Source organism: Gavialis gangeticus, unplaced genomic scaffold (assembly GCF_001723915.1).
Source record: "Gavialis gangeticus isolate Ggan-Ray unplaced genomic scaffold, GavGan_comp1, whole genome shotgun sequence".
Taxonomy (NCBI): domain Eukaryota; kingdom Metazoa; phylum Chordata; order Crocodylia; family Gavialidae; genus Gavialis; species Gavialis gangeticus.
Genome location: NW_017729027.1, coordinates 32606538 through 32631708, shown reverse-complemented (window position 1 = coordinate 32631708; position 25171 = coordinate 32606538). Strand labels below are relative to the sequence as shown.

At 41.4% G+C, this 25171-nt stretch overlaps 1 long non-coding RNA gene across 1 annotated transcript in view; it reads left to right on the top strand.

Annotated features, from left to right (window-relative positions):
• LOC109299978 overlaps positions 1-25171 on the top strand; it is a 205276-nt gene that overhangs the window by 14675 nt on the left and 165430 nt on the right. The window contains exons 2-3 of the long non-coding RNA XR_002098084.1: positions 304-413; positions 18757-18853. This is a non-coding gene — a long non-coding RNA (uncharacterized LOC109299978). The remainder of the gene's footprint in view (positions 1-303; positions 414-18756; positions 18854-25171) is intronic.

Below are 25171 nucleotides of genomic sequence, written 5' to 3'. Positions count from 1 at the left end.
GCCCAGTTTTTCTCCTGCCCAGGCAGGGGGTCAGACATGAAGATCTGCAAGGTCCCTTCGGATCCTGATTCTATGATTAAGGGAGAGGTCACCAACCATTCTCTTAAATTTGGAAAGCAATCCCAATTGTCTCCATTCTACCCTGCTGTCTATAAGGGCAGGAGTTTAGGTTTCCCATATTTACTTCAGGCATTGTATCTCTGTGGCCAGTGGCCATCCTTGCATGGGTGCCATTTTTTTGTCTTGTAGGAACCAGAGTAAATTATATAAATGTCTATAACTTTCTCCTTCTTTGCGCTTCAGCTGAACTTTTTGCAGAAGCGCATTTCAGGACTTCATGGAAAGAATTACATGGGGTTAAACCTCAGGCCTATAGCATCCAGGGCTACACCAGGAAGATGTGATGGAATAAGGTAGGGTAGCCCATAACTATTCTTCAGTAGCTCCTTATTATGGACCAAAAGAAGTCTTAATTTTGAGAGCTATTCTGGAATATTTATTACATAATGCAAAAGTTGCTATAAAGCTTATTCTGTGATAACTATTCTTTTCCATGAATGGCTACTACTGACAGTTTCCAGTCAGCTTCAATAAGAGGGAATCTCACCTTTCCAAAGAAACAAACAATTAATATGTAATGTGTATGAATTTTTCAGCATTTAAGAATGTCTTTCCTTTCTAAATTGTCTGCTGACAAAAGTTGGAGGATACTCATAGGCAGAAATGTGTCAGTTCCTGGGCTTCTTGTGAAAAAAATCTGAAGTGGTACAGGCCTTGGGATCGCACCCATCCCTGGATTTCACTAGACTTATTTTGCTATAAAGTACTTCCTTTTTCATCTATGTCTAGTTAAATCTGGTAAGATTTATGAAACCTCAGCTCAATGAGCACTGCCTCTATTTTCTAACTGAGACAGAAGCCCAATTTAAAAAACTTAGATCCAGGTCCTACAGATTATTTAGTGTTCTGACACTTATTAGTGTCCCCACTAACATCATACATGTGTGCCCATCTGTGTGTTGCTCAAATCACGAGTGAGACAAGGGGGATAAGGCAAGGTGCTGTGTTTATTGATTACATTAGTTAGACATAGAGGTTTGGACACAGGATCCATACACACACAAATCATCATAAACATTATTACACACAGGCATACACATACACAAAACAACCATTCCATCCACACATACATCAGATATATTTACCAGCAATAGTTGCTCAATATCAGCCCAGGGTGGCCAACCTGGGCTTATTGAATAGATGATGATTTGAAGATAGCAGATTTGAAAATAACAGCTGGAGTGGGGTGAACAGATGCATCTGTGCTCTGATGAAACAGCAGTAGAGAAAGAGACTCACCCAAGCTGGCATTTTCAAAGTGTTTTTTTTTTATGGGGATTGGCATCCTTTGTTTCAGTGCTTTGGGGTTTTTCCATACCCAGCTTCTGTTTTTGCGGTTGTTTTTCTTTTGTCTTCAGCTTATCTTAGCTTTGGAGTGTTCTTGCTGCCCGTCTGGCAGGATGGGTGCATTCTTTCTCCTCTTTATCTTCTTTGTGCCCTAGGCCTTAAAGGGATTCTTCAGCCATCCATTAATTAGTTTACAGACTGGTAACTTGCATTGGGCACCTTGCTGCTTACATAGACAGTTAAATCTTCTTCTCCCATCTCTGTGCCATTCTCTCACCATTCACCCTTTTACACACACTCATACATAAAGGCTATGCAGAGTTCATTCACTTATGTCAAGTAGAAGGATACAAAATGCAGTTTCAGATTGCTTCCAGGACAAGACTAACATGGTTATATTTCACTGTTATTACACTCTATGTTAACATCAGCTACATTAGTTCAGTTGATGCTACATGTGCAGACATTCAGTCGGTTTAAAACAGGCCAAAAGTGGCATGTTCAATCTAAGTTCACCTGAGTAGGTGCACTAACTCAGATCGGGAATGAGTTAACTTGATCCAGCAAACACCTGCACATGTTTGGAGTGCAGCCCCAGGGCAGGGCAAGCCCAGCCATACTTATCAGTTCTGGGACTGCACTCTTCCTATCACCTTTACCTTGATTGACCTAATTTTTGATACCTCATACCTCCACCCCCAGTTGGACAACCCCCCTCCCCAATCCTGCCAACCACCCTTGACCTGCCAACCTCCCCAGCCCACCTAGGGGGCCCCCACCCTGAGTTACTTGCATCAGCTTCCCTGTGTGGCTCCTGGCATCAGCAGACATGGACACAATGTCCCCAGTCTATGATCATGCAGCTTAAGGCAAGGCGTACACCCTAAATAAATTTGAGCATCTGGGACATAGCTAATAGCTAAATATAATATCCAGTGATTTTCAATGGAAGCCATCCCCAGTAAATGCATTTGGAACCAAAGGACTGCACATTTAATAGATAGGAATGGGGGTGGCTGAAAATGTCACTATACCCTCACATCATTAAAGGATAAAATTACATCTTTTTTAGGCTTGGAGCACTAGGTAGTTTGATTATCAGCCCTTTTCCCCAGCTCTCAAGTTTGAAGGAAGGTCTGTTCCCCTGTTGTTATGTAGGTGCCTGGAGGTAAATCTTCGTTCCCATCATAGCACCCATGCAATTTAGAACAGGATGTGATGCATATCTATAAGGAAAATGAGGAACACTTCACTATACCACTGAGATGGCTTAAGGCTCAGTTTGTTCATAGAGCCAAGCACTAGAAGGATATAGGTACACTGTCACCCTAAAAAATAGCAATATGAAATTGCTCCCTAAAGCAATCACTGGGTTTTTAAAATTTTTTTTTTAGCTTCTGAAAAACATTGGAACAACAGGAGGAAAAACCCGTCTGCAGAATAAAATTGTAGCAATAAATCTATCGAAGTTACCTAAGTTATTTTGAAGCTAATTATGACTGTGTGCAAAGCAAATGAAGTGAGAACTGAATTAATGAAGACCAGCTACCTCCCACAAGCTAATGAGGCATGTTTTATACCAATAGCTCTTCAAATTGAAAAATTAAACCACTGCTGCAAAAAAAAAGGGAGGAAAAAATGCATGCTGGAATTTTGTTAAGAACAACACAGAAGAGAGAAGAATCTGACTCTGTAGGATTTCTGCTACCTTGCTGTTTAATACCTCTGCAAGGGAGATGTATTTTTACTCTGATGTGCATTTCTAAGAATCTGGAAACCCTTCATTTTTCCCCCTTCCTTTTTAGTCACTTTTAGTGCCACTGGGCTGAAGGAAACAACAGAACCATGCTGCTATTGGCTTGTTTTTCTAAAGATTTCCTTGGAGTATTTTCCCATAGAAAATAGGGCCAGGTATGCATAGCATATTTTCAGCTCTCAGGTGCTGTGCCTTATTTTGTGCACTCAGACATTCAGTTGAGTTTGCAGCTGTTAATTCTGTCCCTCCCAGCATGACAAGTCTGGCTGTCTGTCATCTACTCCTCATGTTCTCACTTGCTTTTTTTTTTTCCTTTTTGTAACATTTTTATTTTCATTTTCTCTGCCACCTTCACCCTTTTGCTTTCACAAACTAAATCCTTTCTTCACAATAACTAAAATCAGTTCCTTTCTTTATCCCTGTGTGGATTCAGCCATGTTTTTCTGTAGCATAATAGGACTATTTTCTTCTTACTGAGGAGGATAAAAAATTAAATGTTGCTTGCTTTGGGGAAATATCTGTTCTGTTTATCAGGAATATATAAATCTGTACATTAAGGAGATATAATTTCATTCAATCTGTTTAACTGAAAGAGGTTATTTTTCCATAACATTTTATTAGCATTGCAAAATGTAATTTGAAAAGCAATACAAATGTGACATAATTTCACTATGGCATTGACAATGTAAGTTTGGAACAGCTCCTGGAAACATAAAGTGTTTATAAGGAAGCATACAATAATTAGGAGTGTGTGAAGCTTCTGTTGCCAATTCTATTCAAAGAAGATTTTGCCCCATTTGGAGGCCGACTTGCCAAATGTGAATCTAATCGGGGGAGCAAAAAAGCCTTCTGAATTGATTCAGAGCCTCTGAATTGATTCAGAAAAGATTCAGAAAAAGATTCGGAGATTCGGAGATTTGGAAGGCAGTCTTTCAGGGGAACAGAAACTGAGAAGAGGGAGGGGGAGCAGGGGGGAGAAAGACTGACATCTGTGGATGGCCAGTGACTGATCTTTCCCTGAGTCCCCTTCCAATCACAGTGCTCTGGGGGAGGGATGTAGAAGCAGCAAAAGCCTTTGTCTGCAGTCTTTCTTTCCCTTTTGTGACCTGTTTCTGCTTGAACAGCAGCTTCTGAAAGGTACTACTAGACTGGCTTGGCATCCTATTCAGTCTCCTGCTAGTCTGTCTCCTGGGAAATGTTTGGATACAGCTTACTAATTACCCCTGCCTAGAATCCCGCTACTTATCCCTGTTCAATTCATTCCTTTCAACATTATTCTTCCCCCCAAAACCTCTTATTTGTTCCTGTTATTTTTTTCCCCCACACTTTTTAAAAAGAAAGCTGTGTTTTCCCTGACAGTGTGATCCATTCACTGTGCAGGAAAACACATACATTATGTACACTCAAACACATAGAGTAAACAGAGAAGAAGAAGAGATATTAGTTAGTTACACACACTGAGAAGAAGAGATACTACAGTTGTGCGTGCACACACACACACACACACACACACACACACACACACACACTTTACAGCACAGTAAACATTAATATGAAGTGTGCTGGAAAGGCAGGTGCCAAGTCTTCTGGCAGGGGAGGGAGAGGGGCTAGAGGGGGTAAGGGGAGAGCTGCAAGTTCTCTCTCCACCCCCAACATAGACACATCCTCTTTCCTGGCAGTGATGAATCTTCTGCTGCCAGTTGAGAGCAGGAAGTGGGAGCAGTACCTTTTCCTGCATGTGCACCAGCTCCCTTATCACCAGAAATAGCCACCAGCACCAGCATGACAGTCTCCTCTGCCCCAATTTTATATCCCAGCAAAAGCCTCCCAGTGCCAGAGGAGGAGCTGGATCTGGAAGCATGGGACCTGAGCGCCCTAATAAAAGAAATTCTGGGGAAGGAGGGGGAATCTGAGTTTGTGCTCCACACCCCTCAAAGTTCCCCTAGAGCCAGGTTTCCTTCTCCAGAAAGCACCTCAGAGGAGGTTGAGGTTGAGATTGTGGAGGCAAGTGGCTCAGCTGAGGCCTCTGTTATTGTGCTTCTGTCTGCTGAGGGGGGGGATAAGGCAGGATCCCCATTCTCAACCCCAAAGCAGGTGGGTAGTATAGTGTGAGACCATTTTGAGGTGGCAGATAATTCCAAGTATGCTATCTGCTAGCACAGCTGAAGGCAGATCAGCTGGGACAAGGAGGTGAAACGCTTCACTACCACAGCAATGCTGCCACATCTCTGGAGACAGCACCCCCTTTCCCTTGCTTCTCCTCAACCTGGCACCAGTGGGAGCATGCCCAAAGGGAAGTCCCACTCTCATTCCATATCCCCCATCCCCACGAAGCAGAGGAAGGCCACCCTGGACCAGTGTGGGAAGGCCGCAGACAAAGTAGGGCAAGATCTGAAGGTGAGCGAGGTCACCCAGAGCACTGGGGAGATGCTTGCTCTGGATGGTCAGCCCTTCTCGTTAGTTGAGTGGCCAGGGTTCAGGCAGCTCATGGCCCCACCTACCAAGTGCCCGCATGCACCATCTTTAGCAGGACAGTGGTGCCCTCCCTGTATGAAGCATGCAGAGAGTATGCCTTTGTAAATTCCCTTTGAAGATCAGGACTGAGAGATTGGAGACAGAGTAGTTTTCTTGTAAGAAATGTGCCCCCACAGGTAGTTGGGTATTCTTGTCTTTGATAGATCCTGGTGCTCAGTTTGTGTGGGTACTGGAGCTATGTTGGCAGGTTTTGCATTTCTTGTCATGGCATGGTCTGGATCCATTCAGTGTGTTTTGGGCCGTAGGAAGTTGGCTTCTGGTGATGAAGTTAGCAAGGTTCAGTGCTTGTTTGAATTTACAAACCACTTTTTACAGACGGGCCTATGAACCCATCACTTTATCAACCTCCTAGATACAGAAATTCATGGACTCAGTATAGACATTGGATTTATGACACACTACAACCTGCCTGATATCTGACTCCCCAGGTAGCAGGCACCACTCCATTTTTACCTGCTACATCCCCTTTCCACGCTCACCCCATCCCTCCCAGCCTGTCTCTCACCCTCTGATGCCCCAATTGACATTTTCACTGACTGGCTTTCTTGCCTGCATTGCATGCCAGCCTCTGACTTCTTTACTATTCCTTCCATCCAGGAAGAGCACACACATACCAACTAGATGCTTCCTCAGCCTGACGAAGGGTTTTTAAACCTGAAAGCTTGCAAAGAAGATTTTCTCCAGTTATTCCATTGGTCTAGTAAAAGATATCACATTGACCCTAAGAACCTTATCTGGGCTATGTTCTTAGAGCAACACGGCTACAACCTACACCCCTTAACACACATAAGTGACACAAGTTTTGCTTTCAGCAGTTTGAGTTACAGTTTCACAGAAACCCATGCACCACTCTTCCTGAAACCTGGCAGGCCTCTCTCATGCCCCCATGAGAGACAATGTATGTGGCAGGACAGGGCGACCATTTAATACCCTGCTTTCAGAGCTGGAGGCAGTAGTTTAGTTTCTCACCAGTCAGCAGGGGCAGAACTTCTCCCTGCTGAGCTCCTGAGCCAGAAAAATCTTGGAGGTATAAGGGCTGGGGCTATATTGGGTGGAGGAGGCACCACATCATCCCGAGCATGACCTAAGACTCCACCCCACAAGGGTAGGGAGTCCTGGGTGGGACTGCTGGTGGTGCAGCAGCCCCAGGAAATGCCAGGACCATCCATGAACCTCTCAGGGTAAAAGGTGGGTAGGAGCAGAAGGCACCATAACCTCCAGCCACTGCTCAGTCCTGGCTGGGGAAAGCCCAGACCTGTAAGATCTTTGAGAGGCCTGAGGCTTACTGGTTGCAATGGAGCTGTGAGGGTGGGAACAGGGGCTACCATTTCTGCAGTTTTCACCCCACTGCGCCTTAACACACACACCACACAAAGTCATACATGTCTAGAGTTTTGCTTTCAACAGTTTGAGGTGCAGTTTCCCAGAAACCCCTGCACCTATCTCTTTGAAACTTGGCAGGCTTCATGCCCTCAGAAGGGGCTATAAACCCTGCTGCTTTCATCCAAATCTGCCAAAAAGATCACAAAGTTATAGGTATTTCAGTGATTCCCCATTATAGTCTATGGCTGATTCACCAAATCTCTCCAAATCAGCGCTGAATTTTCTGAAGCCGATTTGGCTGAGTCGATTTGGGACAGTGAGCTGAATCTCTGAGTTGAATCACTGTCCTCTGAATCAGCTGAATCTAAATCTGAATCCAAATCAAATGCTTCCCTATTCGCATAGGCCTAGCAATAATATTTTCTGATAACACGATGCTTAGAAATATGATTGAACTGCCAAAATCCCTTTGTTTGTGCACATGTGGTCCATGCTTGCGGCTTCTTTAGGAAAGCTGTTCTTAAAAACAGCAATTTTATTTCATTTCAATTTATCAATGACACAAATTACAGATTAAAAAAGTGTTAGGACATTGACTATTTTATTGCATTTACATGAAAACCACTGGAAATTTGAAAACAGTTAATGGCCAGTATCAGGGTACTGTTGGTTAATCCCCTCCTTGCTGATCTCTGCTTTTTGGACAGAAGGGTAGATACCATTTTGAAATGCTTGCCCCTTAATCAAGATACAGCTGTGTCTTACAGAGACTTATAGTTATTCCCATCACAAAGAGATGGTTGGTGAGTCAGTACTTCTATGCCTAAACCTAGAATGTAGCCTAGGGTTAATTCTAAAATATAAGACGTGCTATACTTGCTCACATTGATGGTTCACCTAGGCCAGTATCTTGTCTCAGATAGTGGCAAGTGTCATAAGCTTTAGAGGGAGAGTATGTGTACATGTCATACCTAGTATAATCCTGACAGGAGTTTGGTTTTGGGATGTCAAAGGATACATCCCTAACTATTCTGTTCTGTTTAGTTCTCAATAGAGCTCCTTTCCATTAATTTGTCTAATCCTTTTTTTAACCTCCCTCTACAATTTCTGTGGCAATGAGCTCCACAACTGATTTTCCTTTGGGTAAAAAAAGTACTTCCTCTTGTTTGTTTTAAACCTGTCCTCTGTCACTTTCTGTGGGTGCTCCTTAGCTCTTGTATTCAGGGCCTTGGTTCTCTGTTCAGTTTTATGGTGCTTCTAGTGTACACAATCCTCATTCCATAGTTTCTCCCTTACATTGGAGCAGCGGTGTAATAAGCAGGATTTGCACCTGCAGGAGAGTGGAGAGGAGGAGGGAGAGTGCAGTTCCAAGAGCAGGGAGGTTGTGCAGTTCTGAAAGCAATGTCTGTGTATTGGTGCTGCTGCAAAACCACTGCTGTGGGGCTGCTCTTTCTGGCAGGGTGCAGACTCCAAGGAGGTGGGGGACAATTTTGGCACCCCTCCTTAGCTCTGTTCCTGGGGCCAATGCCCCTTTGACCTACCCCTGGTTATGCTACTACATTAGAACATTCATATAGATTGCTTCTTATTGCAAGGGAAACCTTCTGTATCTGCCACTTTCTCTCTTGTGTTAATTTCTGATTTTCTTTCACTTACTGATTATGTGAACAGCCACGTATGTGATAGAACCATCTGACTATAGCTTGTTTCAGACAAAGCAAATTTCTTGCAGGGTCTGATTGTTGCCTTTACTGGCTTCAGTGGGTGAGCAACACTAAGATGGGCCCATGGGCCACTGCAGGATGGAACTGTCTTTGCCCTTATTAAGTTGATGGATATATGTTCATTAATGTGAGTGGTGGCTGAGCTTCAAGGGCACATGCCTGTGAAGTCTGTGCAGGAAGTATGTGGATACTTAATTGCAAATATGATTCTATACATCCCTATGGTTCATTCTTTCAGATGCTGTTCTGTGGAGGATCTCTGCTTTTACATATACTCTTTTATTAGACTACTTGTAGGCATCCATGCTTCTCAGGGATGTTTATCTAAAGAAGCTATTAAACATCAGGAATTCCATTTTATTGGATGATTATCTTTAGTGGTTGTAATGAGGTTCAAAATAAGAAGATCTTAAAATAGGGAATGCATGAATTTAAAATCTAAAAATAGGGATGGTTCAGATAAAAAACTTCCACTCCACCCAGAGCTTTTACAGGACTGAATTAGATCTGAAACACATCTGTTATTTTTTATCTCATCTATTATTTCCACTATTGACCTTCTGTGTCCAACATCACCAATTCTTTTGTTTTTTGTGGCCTAATCTAAAATGTAGGTCTCTGAAAATTACATGGAGAGTCTCGGTAGTATCACTTAGAGCTTTAATTTCCAGAGTTTTGGATGCTCTGGACAAGCACCTAAGGTTGGATAGCTAACATAAAACGTACCAAGCCTTTAGTAACATTCTGTTAGCAAATAACACTAATTTTTTAACGGACCACAGGTCTTTTAGTGGTCCATGAGGCTATTATAAATTTGGAATCTTGGGGAAAAATGATCTGCTGGAAGGTATGATTGATCTTCATTTCAGCAACTTCTCAGTAGGCTGGAAAGGTGTATTTGATTTATTTTCCATTATTTTTAATTTATAGAATTTATTAATCTTTGATTTTTAATTGCTACAACTTAGGCACTTAGAAATGGAGGAACGAGACACTGATTTAGGGCTTGTTACTTAGAATTCCTTATTTACTTTTCTGGAAATAATTTAAAGACAAAAATAATTAGACACCTGTACTATCCTGGTGTATTTCTGTTTTTATTCTTCTGGAAAGATTTTATGCCGTCAGAGAATTTGAGTCCATTTGGGATCTCACTGTACAGATTGAATTGATCAGCTAAGAGGTGTGAAAATGGCTGTACTGTTTCCAGAAACTTGTGAAAGATGTATGCTTGTAATTGAATTATGTCACTGCATGGTCCATGATTACATTGTTTGTGCTGAATTCATGCATGACTCTACTTACAATACTCTACACAACCCACATTTATTTTCTCTTCAAATTCACTCCCCTGTCAAGCTATAGTGACATCTGTTGTTAAGAAAAGAGTAGATCTGTTGCCCTTCCTAACAACAGTTTTCTCCTGGTGTTGACTTTGATTCTGACATAGATCTATATTAGCCAAGATGAAATAGAGTATGTTCCTTTCCTTTCATGTTTAAGTTGGTTCAACCCGCTAGCTTGAGTGACTTCTCCATTGCTAACTCTAGTTTAGTGGAAAGCCTTTGGCCTTATCTGTAGTACTGAGACAATCAGTATTAGATTAAGACTACCTGACTGGAAAAAAAAAAAGGAAAGGCCATACACAAATTAGTTTGAAAATAATTAAGGGAAAGCAGTATGTGTCTTCATTGTAGAGATGGTTCTGACTGTGCATTTTCATACAAAATCCATAAGACTGATATAGTATAGTCCCACGGTTGGAACTTCAAAATAAATTAGAAAGCCAACATGATACTTTCAGATACATGACTTCTTATAAGGAGGAACAAAACAATGATATTTAGTTGTCAATAGAGAACAGCTTTCAAATAACATCTGAATAATGAATGTATTTTCATACTGTATGAGCAATTTTGTTAGTTTTGCTTCCCAAAATAGTGTAATTTTTCAAATAGTGTAATATATGGGTCAAATAGTGATTTCATATAGTGTAATATATAGGTATGTGAAAATGTATGTGATCGTATTATTATTATTATAATAAAAAATGTTTTCTTAAACTCTTCCCCCAGGTGAAGAATAATGTGGATATACAGTATTAGAGCAATGGAGACAGATCAAGTCTGATCCAATAGCTCTAGTTGGTTATGTATGTCATCCTCCCACCTGTTTTAAACTTCCTTTGTCTGAAAACTACAGCTTTCACACTGGGATTTCAGCCACTGGTGTAGCTTCTTCAGCACAAAATATCTGCTTGGAATGTGGACTTGATGTATACTTTTTTAAAACTGTTTTTGATCCTCTAACTGGTTAAGAGAGCTGGCCTTTCTCTATGAAGGAAGAATTCCTTTTTGTGTTGTTCAGTATTCACTCCTAGTCAAGTAATCTGACAGAGAGCTTCAGTGTCTGAGTTCTGACTGATCAGCATTGTGTTATATAAGCCTCTGTACAACACAGCTGAGTCCTACTGTATTTGGCCAGACCCTCAAAATATACAGTTCTCTATATCTCCTTTCTGTTTTCCATGACTCTATACTTGAATATTGGCAGAAGTATAGAAAAAATATTGGGAGGAAGGCTCATTAAAAATGTTTTTCAGCTTATTAGGATCATCCCTGTCCCCTGAGTTAATATCCATTTGGGGATTTTTCAAGGAGTGGCCTAAAGTTTGAAACTTCCTTTAAGTCTGATTTTTTGGGACTGGCTTACCCAGAATATCATGTCACAGCTCTACTCTTCTTTACTGTATGCAGTCCATATACCCAGATAGTAGGAAATCCTAGGAACTCTATTCTAGAAGTATCAGCCAGAGAAGGAGGAAAGTGAGGGAAAGGCAGTACTAGAAGGCCCTTATCTGTACTCTGACATTCATATACTCATGGACAAGTAGGGCTGGAATGGACCTCAGGAGGTCATCTAGTTCAACCCCTACTCAAGGCAGGATCATCCCTACCTAAATCATCATATGCAAGAGTCCATCTAGCCTATTCTAAAGAAAACTTCATGAACAACCCACTTGTGCAGCCACCATGTACAGTGCCTGAAAACATTAAAAATGTCCTAACTTGCCAGAAGTAAATGAGGAGGGAGATGAGGGTATTGTTGAAGTCCCAACACTGAAGGACAGCAAGTCATTTGCTAAAGAGATGGTCCATGCTGTGTCCAAATACCACAAGTATCCCAAAAGCAAGAACAGTAGTTTGAGGTGAATATTAAAGTCTGAGGTAAAAAATCTTTTACTAATGCTGCTTCTTTGGCATTCATTCTGTCATAGGGACCATGAGGAACTGCCCCATTTTTTTCAGTCCTTCCAGCCTCTATTTTTGCATGGGGTGAGAGGGCCAAATTTGCCCAAATTTGTCAGCTCTGTCTTGCTCATCAACTGACCTCTCTAATTCCAATGTTGGTCAAGAGAAGAGCAATTCAAAGAAAACTACCTCCATTCACAGAGACTTAGAATGTTTTTGTAGCTATGATGGCCCAAGAAGTGTGTGATAAGCAAGGGTTTTTTTTTTGGTAATATTGTTTATAGAGCCAACTGAATACTGGGAGAGATATGAGATGAGCTTTTGGGCATGGGTCATTGTTCTATCTATGCACAGAATAAGCTGACCTAATTAATGAAATACTTGAATGCGGCAGTGGAATAGGACACAGGTTTTTCTGTTTGCTATTGACTTTCAGCTTTCTCCTCAAGTGGCTGTATGAGCACCACTCATTTGAGAGACCTGCAGGGAGAAACAAAGCAGCAGAAGAGAGGAAAAACAACTCTTCAAGGCACCTGAAACAGTCAGACAGAGCCGATTCTTAAATGGTCAAATTTGAGAATCAATGTATTAGGCATAAATTTGAATTAAAATTTCTATTACTCCATAGTGTCTCTTGTCTCAGGAAACCACCATCTTGCAAATTTTGATAGGGTTAGCAAGGGCCCAGAGATTAATGTTAAAAAACTTTGTCATTACATGACATGAAGCAGTTAAAGAAGGATCTGGGTTTTGAGTACAGAGGCCTTGGACTATGTAGCTCTGTGGCAAACAGGCTAGAAAATTCAGACCTAAATTGGGAAATGTGTTGATTAGGATCAAATGTAGAACAAGAATCCAAATATAATCATAAACCATTTTGAGACTGAAACTGATTGGGCAAAACAAATTCATCAAAACTTATCAAAGCTTCTTTGTCAGGTGAAGGAAGATGCCTCTGGACATCTTTATCTCATCTCTTGAGTTCTGTAGTTAGTCCTGATTTAACATAACAGACAAGCACAGAGCGGGTGAGATATAAATGTAAACAATGAGGAAAATATGGCTCTTTGCTAAAGTTCTCAAAACTTGAGATGTCTGATAAGTGACAGACAAACTGGCTTAGCTGGTCAGTTGCTGGTCTAGACTTTGATTCACTTTATTGGCTTAGGGTGTCACCAGGATGGTCTTGGCAGAACCATCTCTTTCACCAGTCATTTTTAGGTGGGGCAGAGCTGGGTAGATGGTCTCATTTATTGTTTTGGTGCTCACTAGTTCAGTGGGAATGGCCACTGTTGACTGTTGTCTTGGGGTCTGATAGCTGCTGATGAGCTTCAGGGTTTACAAATAAAGGGCTGCCTCTGGAGCAAAGCAGAGAGAGGTTAGATTTTCCTGAGGGAATCCCCCCAAAAGTTCATAATTTTATTTCCTAATTTCTTTTTCTTAAGGTCTCCCAAAAATGTGACAGAAAGCCTCTCATTTTCACTTTAGAAAGACACATCGACCATTTTAACCCGTTTCAATTTTGGTTCATTATTTTCTGATGGAAAAATCCTTCTGCCTACAGATCATAACCTCAAAATAGTTCTTGAGTCATAACCATATCTCTTTTCTCTTTGTAAATGTCTAGTTTTTCTGACTTATTAATATTACTATAACTAATTACAGGTTAGCACATATGAAGTTTCATATACTTTCTGACAATTAAACTCACCATCATGATAGGCCTGATAACATTCAATTGTTACAGTAGCTGTGTGTATATCAGGGAAACTTGATTAAACCTGCCTGCACAGCAAGATGATGAAAACTTTAGGGGCAGCAAATTCTCCTAAAATCCAGCTGAAAGAAGGGTTAAGTTCCCATTGTAACAGATCTGTGGAGCTTAGGTTGATGCAGAATATCCAAAAACAGGTGTAAATCACGAGCAAGTCTCAAGCTCTCCTCCCTGCTCCCTACAAAATATAAATATATTTCAATAGTAAAGCAATATTTTTGTATTTTTTTAGCAACTGATCTATGGGCCACATGTTTGTAAAGATGATCGGCTTTGACTAAAACAATCCATTATGAATAAATTTAACTTTCCCTGTTGCAATCATAGTAACATTAGCTTTACCAAGTCCTGTTATAAGTGTGAGCAATAGTCCCCCAAAGCAGAATGGAATTACTGTATGACATCTTAGAATATACCATGTAATAACTCAGAGGAAAATGCATGTCATCATAACTCACTACTGAACATTTTCCTGGTGCTTTTGCACTGTGCAGAGAGAGAAAAATTCTTATTCTTCTTTATCAGTAGAGGTAAAGAACTTCTATAATAAGTAAGAAGAGATAAAATATCAATAATTTAACAGCTATCTTCCTAAAACAGAAATTTAGAGATAAGCACAATTTTATGAAAACAATAAATTGAAGGTTATTCACAAGGTAACGCTTTTAAAATCTGCTTTGTCAGTCAAAATTGGCCATAGTCAATAAGTGTCAAAAGAATATATATCTGTGTATGCATATAGCACATATATTAATCAGTAGAGACAAAATAAAATACTCTGATAAGATACTGTAATAAGATGTAATAAATACTGTAGGGAGAGATAAAATATCAATAATTTAGCAGCTATATTTGTCAAATAATTATTATGAAAGTTAAAGATAAGAACAACTTAATGAATATAATAAACTAAAGGTTATTCACAGAGTAACTGCCTCCTAATCTGCATTGTCAGTCAAAATTAGCCACATTCATTAACTTTCAAATGAAAATATATTATGACTCTAAATCTGATGGCACGGGAGTGAAAAATACTTTGTTGGTGCTCAGACAGCACAGTGATGGTCACCAAACAAAGCCCTAAACTAGACAGATGGACGTAATTCCTTAAATTGCATTTTGTAGAACTGTCAGAACTGTTGTATTGTGCTTCTGTTTCTCCAAAGCAAGACTCAATTATAACCTACCTCAAGTTTATAAGAACAAAACTTTAATCGTGGTTAAACCTGACTGCCACAGTGGCTGATGAGATGGTGAGAGGGAGCATATTCTCCTGTACCCATTGTACAATTGAAAGCAGGGTGAAGTATCCATTGTAGCAGATCTGTGGAGCCTCAGTTAATAGAGAATATTCAAAACATCTGATTCATGAGCAAGTGTCAATCTGTCCCCTCACCCTAGCAAATATAAGTAGTTTGCAATAGCCAACCAATATTTTATGCCTCTTGCTGTCAAACAGAAAGCATAATAGTCTTGTTAAGGAAGTGATGTTATAAACTCACATTTTTAGGTAGAACTCTTGATAATATCACTAATGTGGAAACAAAGCAAATGGTTAGAACTTTGCTATTTTCCAGGCCTTGTGTATACTGGGATTTCAGCCACTAGTTTATCAATGGCAGCCCAAACCTCTGGTATATGCAAAATTTACACATGCAGTTTATTCTAAGGCTGAATGCAAGAATTATACTTTGAAGATTAGGTCAAAAATGACTGCCTGATCTGAGTCAGTGATTCTTCCTTTGAATTGTCCTCTTCGCAGAACAGCACAGATGTTCTTGAGATCTGACCTACAATCACGTGGTTTACTTTAAGTCATGTGACTGTAGATTGAATGCTGGTTTTACAAACCTTTGAAAGATCAGGGACCCTGATCTAAGTTGGGGGGGATGGGAGGGAACAGGATTGGGGGCTGGTGGGATCTGCAAATGTTGATCTTTGTTAGTACTAGCTTGAGTTTGCAGCTTAAGCCTAAAAACCTTCTCTGTCACCCACCTGCAGATCTGTGACTTGCCACTAGAGGGCTGGTGAGCAGGTGCCTGACTAGGAGCTACAGCTGTGAGTTGACAGTACAGGGCTGGTGAGCCAGGACAGGCCATAGGTGGGTGTGTGTAAGAGATGGATTGTGGGGGTGAGTAGCTGAGAGACAGAGTGTTAATTGGATGGGGTGTGTAATAAAATGTGAGGTAGAAAGGAAATGGGGTGGGGGAAGGGTGGTGAAATGAAGGAAGTCAGCTACTGAAGGATGCAATAAAAAGAAGTGGGGAAAAAAAAGATTTTGAAAAGGAACAAAGAGGAAGTAAATTTAAGGATGGTCTCACATTTTAGTAAATTTGGATTTGGGCTTGGGATGTGTGGGGTTCATGGTCATGCTTCCCTGGGGTGGCTGAGACTTGGGAAGTGAGGGAAGGTGTTTTGTGGGGAGCTACATCCCCTACTCTGGGAAGCAAGTTCAAACTAATGGGGACCTGATCCAACCCCCTACCTAGTTCCTCCCCTACTCCACCTAGACCTCACTCCTGGACCCATCCACGGCCTACAACCTGGTTAACTGGCATGTGTTCTGCAGGCTGTTTGCATTGGGATGCACCCCTGGGGGTGGAAGGTCACACCCCTGGGGGTGTTACCAAACCAACTGTCCACCAGATGGTGCTAAGGGATCCCTTAAGCATAATCAATCCAGGGTGAACACAGAATATGTTACACAGTTCACTTAACTAAAATCTAACTTTATTAATGCATCAAATGTTATCTTAATAGCTTCTATATATATATAAAGAAAAACACTAAGTCCAGTGGTCTCACCCAATCCCAGATGTTACTCACCACAGGGTTTGATGGCCAGTCAGCAATCCTGAAAATAGAGGGTGGTTTCATAGTTTCATAGTTTCTAGGGTCGGAAGGGACCTGAGAAGATCATCTAGTCTGACCCCCTGCCATGGCAGGAAAGAGTACTGGGGTTAAACGACCCCAGCAAGGTGTTCATCTAACCTCTTCTTAAAAACCCCCAGGGTAGGAGCCTGCACCACCTCCCTTGGAAGTTGGTTCCAGACCCTAGCCGCCCTGACCGTGAAATAGCACCTTCTGATGTCTAACCTAAACCTACCCTCTGCTAGCTTGTGACCATTGTTCCTGGTCACTCCTGGCTGTGCTCGGGGGAACAGTGACTCCCCCAATGCCTTCTGACCCCCCCGACCAGTTTGTAACAGGCCACAAGATCCCCCCTCAGCCTTCTCTTGTGGAGGCTGAACAGGTTCAGGTCCCGTAGTCTCTCCTCATAAGTGGAGAGTGGTCATTAGTGGTTCATCTTTTGGCTGGTACAATCCAGACAGATGTTGTTTGCTGGATAGAGGATGACACATACTCAATTTTCTTGTTGCCCCCTTTTACACTTTTCTTCAACTTCACTCCTCTGATGACTCTGTTTCCAGGTACCATTGATTGGTTTCCTTGCAGTCAGCATACTGTTCATATTTTATTCTGTCAGCATATTCCCTTGTTTCAACAGACCCTTCACATGCACACATCTTCATTTGATCTTTTACTGGTGTCTCACTTTGGGCATTGCCTACTGGTTCTCTCTTATCACCTTACATTAACATATCCAATCCTTTCATCTCTCAGATTCAGTTGGTTAGTGCCAAGTTCAGTTAATTTGAGTTGGTAACTAGGCCTACATTTTACATGCATATGTTGATAACACTGGAATATAAGCTGCCTGTAAAAGCGAGCTCAAGGCTAGCTGATAATGCAAATACCAAAAAGCAGAAACAGAAAAAACAAGAAAATTCAAATAATACTTATCACTCAAGCAGGTGGAACTAAAGATAAATGTGATAAGCTACCCTAACAGGGGTAGGAGGAGGAGTTGGCTTGGTGCCAGAGCTGCCTCTTGGGCAACTGAGTTCAGAGGGTGAAAAGTTTGTCCACACAGAACAGGAGGGTGGAGGAGGGGAGGCTGGGATGCTGGAGAATTGCAACTTGGGCAGATTATCTGTGCAAAGTGGCAACACATTAATAGAACATGAGCTGGGTAACAGGGATCAGAGGTTAACCTGTCCTGGCATAACTTTAAGCTGCAGACAGTGTGCTTAAACCTAGTTTTAGGTGTTAATGTCGGGACAATCCAGGGGTTAAGAGCTTCAGGAGCTTCTAAAATTAATGTGTAAAAATCTTTGATTTCTGTACACAGGCTAAATGACAATCCCTTGAGGAATCCCTTGAGGTATTAATTAAGCAAAGAAATAAATAAATTAATTTAAAAAACTCCTTAGCTCTAAGGATTTATTTGTGTCTGTAATTCAGCTTCAAAGGGAAAAAGGTATTCGCATGTATTTTAATATAGTTCATGTGGAAAATTCTTGAGACCTTACTACTATATCAAATGTCAGTAAGAATATTGTCAGTTTTGTGGGCAAAGCGTATGTTTTCTGTAAACTATCTTCAGGTAGATGATGTGGCCGCCCATACATAAATTCACCCAACTATACAAATTGGCCATTCAATAGCAATTTTGGCATAGGTCTTTCAGTGCTGTAGTACCCCAGCAAAGAGCAGATTAAATGGATATTTATATGGTTAATTTTATTTTTGGAGACCACTTGGTAAAACCGTACCTGGAGGTGTCACTGCTGGTAAACAGATTGTAACAAATCTATGGATCTGACCGCAGTAAACTCTAAGAACATTTATCTGGACTTACCTGAATATCTATTTTCTTCAAGTGATAAGGTCTGCAGCTCTGTTCCATTCTACAAATTGAAAGTTTGACCAGACCAAAGTAGAGAGGAAAGTGGGTATTGAAAGTTTTTGGATCATTAAGGAAAATTATCTCCCTGGCTTGCAGCAGCAGAGACAGTTATATTTTTTCAATGTCTTTAATAAATACAATATGTGCGGTGGGAAAAGTAGATTGAATTATAATGGTTATGAAAGCTATTTTAATTTTTAGGAATTTGAGGACATGGTATGTTTCCCTCCTGCCAGTGACTGGTGATCCTGATGCTGCTCCCAAGCATGCAAGCTGAAATAATTATAGCAACAGATCTATAGACCTTATTATTTGAAGAAAGGTACATTTCAGGTAAGCTTGGACATGTTTTCCTATTTTGTTTACTTTGGTTAAACAGCAAAATCACCAGTAATAGTTATGCTTTTCATTTTGAAAAGACAACTTCTTGAAAAAAAAAAAGTTGTAAATCAACTGTAAAAACAAACACACACACATATCTTGGCATCCCTACCCTTGGTGGGGTTAGTAGAGATTTATACCAGTGATTAAAACACTGATCTAGGACTCCTTATTAGAGGCTGCCTTGATGAAGTTATTTCAGGCTGAATCCACAAAACGATTAAGTGCCATCATGGCTAGGATGACCATAATTATTTTAGGGAAATCCATAATTATTTTAGGGGTGTGTGTGCATGTGCACGCACGCACACACACACTGTCTCCCTCTCTGTCTCTGTCTCTTTCCACCTCATGGCTCCCAGAAGTGGGGCTGGGCAGGAGGGTATAGAACACAGAGCTCCGACCCATGGGATCTTTGCCAATCCCACCAACCTGTGATTTTGCTTAAATTTTATCCAGCGGCTGGGACTCTGAGACAACCTATGAAATATAAAACCTGTCCCGGCTAATCCAGGACATATGGTCACCCTAATCATGGCATAAAGAGGAGGAGGATTTGCACTGAATGTAAAAAAAGCTGAATGATTGCTCAGGGTTCCAGTATGAAATTGGAGATACGTCTGTTGAAAGTCTCTGGGTTTAGGTTAGAGTGGATAGCAACAAGAGTGATGTTATGGTGGATGTGTGCTATAGACCACCAGAAGAGGAGGATGAGGGAGATGAGGCTTTCTTCTGACAATTGGTAGAAGTTTTCAGATCTCAGGCCCTAGTTCTCATGGGAGGCTTTCCTCTGCTGGGAAGGCAATACAGCAGTGTACAGGAAGCTTTTGGAGAGTGTTGGAGAAAACATCCTGGTGCAGGTGTTGGAGAGGCCAATTAGGGGCCTATTGGTCACAAATAGGGAAGAATTGATGGAGGATGTAGAAGTGGATGGAAAGTTGGGTAGCAGTGACCATGGGATGATTGAGTTCAGGATGTTTGTCCATCCTGACAAAAGGAAGAAAGGAGAGCAGCAGAGTATGGAACCTAGTCTTCAGAAATGCAGACTTTGATTTCCTCAGGGAACTGATAGGCAGGTTCCCCTGGGAAGCCAGTCTGAGGGGGAAAGGAGTCCAGCAGAGCTGGTTGTATTTGAAAGAAGTGTTACTGAGGATGCAGGATCAAACCATCCTGATGTGCAGGAAGAGTAGCAGATGTGGCAAGCAACCAGGTTGGCTTAGCAGAGAACTCTTTGGTGAGCTTAAACACAAAAAGAAAGCTTACAAGAAGTGGAAGCTTGGACAAACAACTTGGAAGGGGTATAAGAGCATTGCTTGGGCATGCAGGAATGAAGTCAGGAAGGCCAAAGTGCAACTGGAGTTGCAGCTAGTAAGAGATGTGAAGGATAACAAGAAGGGTTTCTAGAAGTATGTTAGCAGCAAGAGGAAAGACAGGGAAAGTGCGGGTCCTTTACTGAATGGGGGAGGCAACCTAGTGACAGCTGATGAGGAAAAGGTTGAAGTACTCAGTGCTCTTTTTCACCTTGGTCTTCACAGGCCAGGTCAGCTCCCAGACTACTGCACCTGGCAGCACAGTTTGTAGAGGAGGTGAGCAGCCCACAGTGGTGAGAGAACAAGTTAGGGACTATTTAGAAAAGCTGGATGTCTATAAGTCCATGGGTCAGGATGCAATTCATCCGAGGGAACTGAGGGAATTGGCTTATGTGATTGCAGAGCTACTGGCCATTATCTTTGAAAACTCATGATGACTGGGGGAGGTACCAGGTGATTGGAAAAGGGCAAATATAGTGTCCATGTTTAAGAAAGAGAAGAAGGAGGATCTAGGGAACTACAGACCAGTCAGCCTCACCTCAGTCCCTGGAGAAATCATGGAACAGGTCTTCAAGGAATTTATTTCTATGCACTTGGAAAAGAATAAGGTGATTAAGAACAATCAACATGAATTCACCAAGTACAAGTCATGCCTGACCAACCTTATTGCCTTCTATGATAAGATAACTGGCTCTGTGGGTGTAGGGCAAGCTGTGGATGTGATATACCTTGACTTTAGCAAGGTTTTTGATACCATCTCCCACAGCATTCTTACAAGCAAGCTGAGGAAGTATGGCTTGGATGAATGGACTGTAAGGTGGATAGAAAGCTGGCTGGATTGTTGGGCTCAGTAGGTAGTTATCAATGACTCAGTGTCTAGCAGGCAACTAGTATGAAATGAAGTGCCCCAGAGGTTGGTCCTGGGGCCAGTTTTATTCAATATCTTCATTAACGATCTGGAAGATGGGATGGAACGTGCCCTTGGCAAGTTCATGGATGATACCAAGTTGGGGGATGTAGCAGATCTATTGGAGGATAGGGCAGGGGTTCAGATTGACGTAGACAAATTGGAGGATTGGGCCAAAAGAAATCTCATGAGGTTCAGCAAGGACAAGTGTAAAGTACTGCACTTAGGATGAAAAAATCCCATGCACCAGTACTGGCTGGATGGTGAGTGGCAGGGCAGCAGGTCTGGAGAAAAGGACCTGGGAGTTACAGTGGACAGTAAGATGGATATGAGTCAGCAGTGTGCTCTTGTTGCCAAGAAAGCTAACAGCATACTGGGCTGCATTAGTAGGAGTGTTGCCAGCAGATCCAGGGAAATAATTATTCCACTCTGTTCTACACTAGTGAGGTTACATCTGGAGTATTGTGAACAGTTTTGGGCCCCTCACTATAGAAAGGATGTGGACAAGTTGGAGAGAATCCAGGGGAGAGCACTGAAAATGGTTAGAGTGTTGGGGCATATTACTTATGAAGAGAGGCTGAGGAAACTGGGTTTATTTAGTCTGCAGAAGAGGAGACCTAGAAGGGATTTGATAGCAGCCTTTAACTACCTGAAGGGTGGTTACAAACAGGATGGAGCTAGACTGTTCCCAGTAGTGACAGATGACAGAACAAGGAGCAGTAGTCTCAAGTTGCAGCAAGAGAGGTTTAGTTTGGATATTAGGAAAAAGTTTCTCACTATGTTGTGGAATCTCCATTCTTGGACGTTTTTAAGGCCAGGCTTGACAAAGCCCTGGCTGGAATGATCTAGTTAGGGGTGGTCCTTTGACCAGGGGGTTGGACTAGATGACCTATATGGACTAGATGATTCTATATGTTACAGTGTATGTCTTTGTGGCACAAGACAACACTGTGAAAATACCGGAGCTAGCTCTGCATACCCTAGCATACTCTCACTCTGGAACCAGAAACAGTGTTGTTGCATTAGTGCAGTGCAATGCCCAGGCTATGATGCCCTGCTTCTCAAGAGAGCTAATTAACCCATATGCAGTTCTGCACTGACATAAATGTTACTCTAGAGTACTTGGAGAATGAGAACAAGTGTCTCTGAATGATGCTTCCTTGTATTATGTAGGTATACTGTGTAATTTTCTCCTCTATGCATGCAGGTAAAGGGCTGATAGGATCTAACACAAGATCTACATAATTGTGACTCCTGCCACACTAAATGTACATGGTAGGAAGTATCTTTGGTGGTGCCGGGGGTGTCTGGTCCTGGGCTTTCCCAATACTGTCAAGAAGCAAGTTCTCATGGCTGGGAGCCCCTCAGCTGATGGGGTTTCCAGCTGATGGAGCACCCCACACTTTCCAAAGTTTGGGAGATAATGGTAGCTGAGATCTCCCCCAGCCGATGGGGTATAGCATGCCCTCAGCCACAGAGGCAGACACTACTCCACATACAAATTAAAGCTGGATAGCAACCAGCTACAGAGTTAGTATGCATTTTCAAGGTCTAATTTAATTGCTTGTTGGATCTTATGGTATGTTAAGCACTTTGCATATGTAGCTGGTCTCAGTTAATTGCACAATTAAGCAGTCAATTGTGCAACACCTATACAGTAATGTGTAGAGGGGGCCTGTATAATGGCAGAGCAAGATCTCTGGTGCCCAAATCTTAAACTTTCAGACGTTGTATTCAAAGTATCTACTTTGTTGCTGTAGGTTTTGCAGCTGAGGCAGCTATATCTTTAGCTCCCACTATTGCCCAGGTAAGAGTAGTCCCTGTGTTATACTGTATATGGGAATTGGCCACATCTTCAAAGAGATGCTCCTGATTCATGAGTGAAGAACTGAGTGGGGCAGTGCAGGGTAGATGTGGGGGTCAAAGACAAGGAGCAGGTATTGGAATCCACCGTTAGCAAGAGGATCCTCTCTTTGACAGCTCATGAATAAACAAGAGGGTTTTGGTTATCAGTGCCTAAAATATTTCCTGAAATGTTAGAAGTGACTAGTGGTACTTTTCCAATGTTACCATGTTACTTATTGGCAGATAGACAAAAATAACATTGAGTTGGATGTAGGGCCTCACTTCACTCAGCTAATACTAAGCTCTATATTGTTTCCTTTTTTTTGGCAATTGAACTACCTCATTCAAAGATCAGTTAGGCCTTTCACTTTAAAATGGAAGTTTAATTTCCCAGAAACAAATTGGTGCTTTCTTACTCTATAATGCAGTGTGGAACTGCTCATACAAAAGGACTTATGCAATAAAATCAAAGTGTTGGGTGAACTAACTTTTGAATGTAATGCTAAGTAATCTGAACCTTTCTCAAGGATAAAATAGCTCATTTAACATTTAGGGTGCATCAGAGAGCCCATTCATTTTTTTCATAAGAAAATGATAAATGGAATTCATCCTCCTCCTTTTAGAAATACAATGTCCCATGTGCAAGATGTTGGCAGCGGAAAATGTTTCCCATTTGCAGTATGCTACTCCAAGAGCAAACCATTTTATATCTGTAGCTTATGCCAGTGCATAAGCCATTTGGCTGTTCTATATCAAATGACTGAGCTCTGACTTTAAAAGTCATAATTAAGATTTGACCGAGGAAGGCAATGGCAGTAAGCATGCCATTGCAAATCAATGAGACCTCAGTGGAGAAGTGTATTAGCTCCTGTTTGGCACAAGTGCTTGTAATTTTTGAAGCATGACCAGTAACTTATTTGTCATGAAAAGGGAATAACTTTTGAGGTGGCTTTCCAGAGGAGGATAGAAGCAGTGCAGGGAAATTTGAATTTTCACTGCCTCTCTCTACCTCTATCCTGTAGATAGAGAGAATTTCACATCCATGTCTGACAGGCAGCACAGTTAATAAAAGCTTTATGTTTGTGAATTTCAAGCATATTAGATCCTTTAAAACACTTAACAAGAGCTATAGAAGAATCGTGAAACAGTATGTCAAATTAAAAAAACAAATTTTTGAATGGGGTAAAAAATAACCAGATGTTTGCACTGTACAAGTTAGCTCAAGAAACCCCATGGCAGTAAAAAGATGTAAAAAGAAGAAAAAAATGCTCCCAAGAGATAAATGGGGAAAATAGAAACTGCTTACTAACTAACAAATTTGTAATTTATACTTTGTTTGAAGTGATAAAATGGTAAAAATAAACTGCAGTTTTCCTTTATTGTATAAAAGGATAGATAATACCTGGCACTCAGGTAGCACTTTTCATTGGTAGATCTCAAAGTGCCTTACAAAAGAGGTCATGACAACCTCAAATGTATTTAGAATGTCTTAATACGTGACAGAAATACTGTGAAGTTTGCCACATTCAAATTCTATGAACAGGTGGTTGAAAGAAATCTTAGAAGGAAGATACCCATGAGACTTTCCAGTGAAAAAAATGGTGCCGCAGTTATAAAAAACAGACAAAATAGCCAAAGGAAAGAAAATATTTTAATACTGTTTATTGCTTGTTGCACTAAATGTTTTACAAGGAAGCCTAATTTACCTGCTAAATACATACGGTAACAGAAATACAGGAAGTTTAAATAATTTTTATCAATAGAAGCAAGTGTTCTGTACACATCTAGATAAAATGAAGATGAGCATCGGATAAATACAATTTTATCCTGAAGAAAATATAGACTTCTTAGACTTCAGGAAGGTTTTTGATACTGTCTGTCACTCCATTCTCATTAGGAAGCTGGGGGACTGTGGCGTAGACACCCATACAGTCCAATGGGTTGCCAACTGGTTAGAGAGTCGCACCCAGAGGGTGGTAGTGGATGGGTCCTTCTCGACCTGGAAGGACGTGGGAAGGGGGGTCCCACAGGGCTCGGTCCTTGGGCCCGGCCTGTTCAACATCTTCATCAGTGATTTGGAAGAGGGGGTGCAAAGCACCCTGTTCAAGTTTGCTGATGACACTAAGATGTGGGGGGATGTGGGCACAATAGAGGGGAGCAACAGGCTACAGTTGGACCTAGATAGGTTACAAGGATGGGCAGAGGAGA